The following is a 599-nucleotide window of genomic DNA, read 5'->3' as shown; positions in this document are numbered from 1 at the left end:
GATATCTTTTCATTACATTTAGCTAGTCTTTTGCTACATTTGGCCTTCAGATAGCTTTTCATTGCTTTTAGCTAGTCTTTTGCTACTTTTTACATTTAGTTAGCCTTTTGCTACTTTAATTTTTTTTTAGCATTTATTACTTTAGCTAGTTTTTGCTACATGTGGCCTTTAGATAAATTTTCATTACTTTTAGTTGTTTTTGCTACTTTTAGCATTTAGCTATCCTAACACTACTTTTAGCTTTTACCTAGCTTTCATTACTTTTAACTATTACTTTTGCTTTTTGTAGTCTTCAGCTAGCCTTATGCTAATTTTAGCTTTTTCTTAGCTTTCATTACTTTAGCTAGTGTTTTGCTACATTTGGCTTTTAGATAGCTTTTCATTACTTCCATCTCGCTTTTTGCTACTTTAAGCCTTTAGATAGCCTTTTGCTGCTTTTTTCTTTTTCTTAAATCTTTGTGTTCTTTTTAGCCTTTGTACTTTATGTTTTAACTAAAAATTCAGTTTCAGCTTTTCCAGTAAATTTCATGCAGCACTTAACATTTAAATCTATGACACAGCCTTATAATTTGTAAAATCTGTAAGGGTTATTACATACA

The sequence above is a fragment of the Nematolebias whitei genome, chromosome 3 (genome assembly GCF_014905685.2).
Source record: "Nematolebias whitei isolate Nwh7 chromosome 3, NemWhi1, whole genome shotgun sequence".
Lineage (NCBI taxonomy): Eukaryota > Metazoa > Chordata > Actinopteri > Cyprinodontiformes > Rivulidae > Nematolebias > Nematolebias whitei.
Note: the sequence above shows the minus strand (reverse complement) of the source record.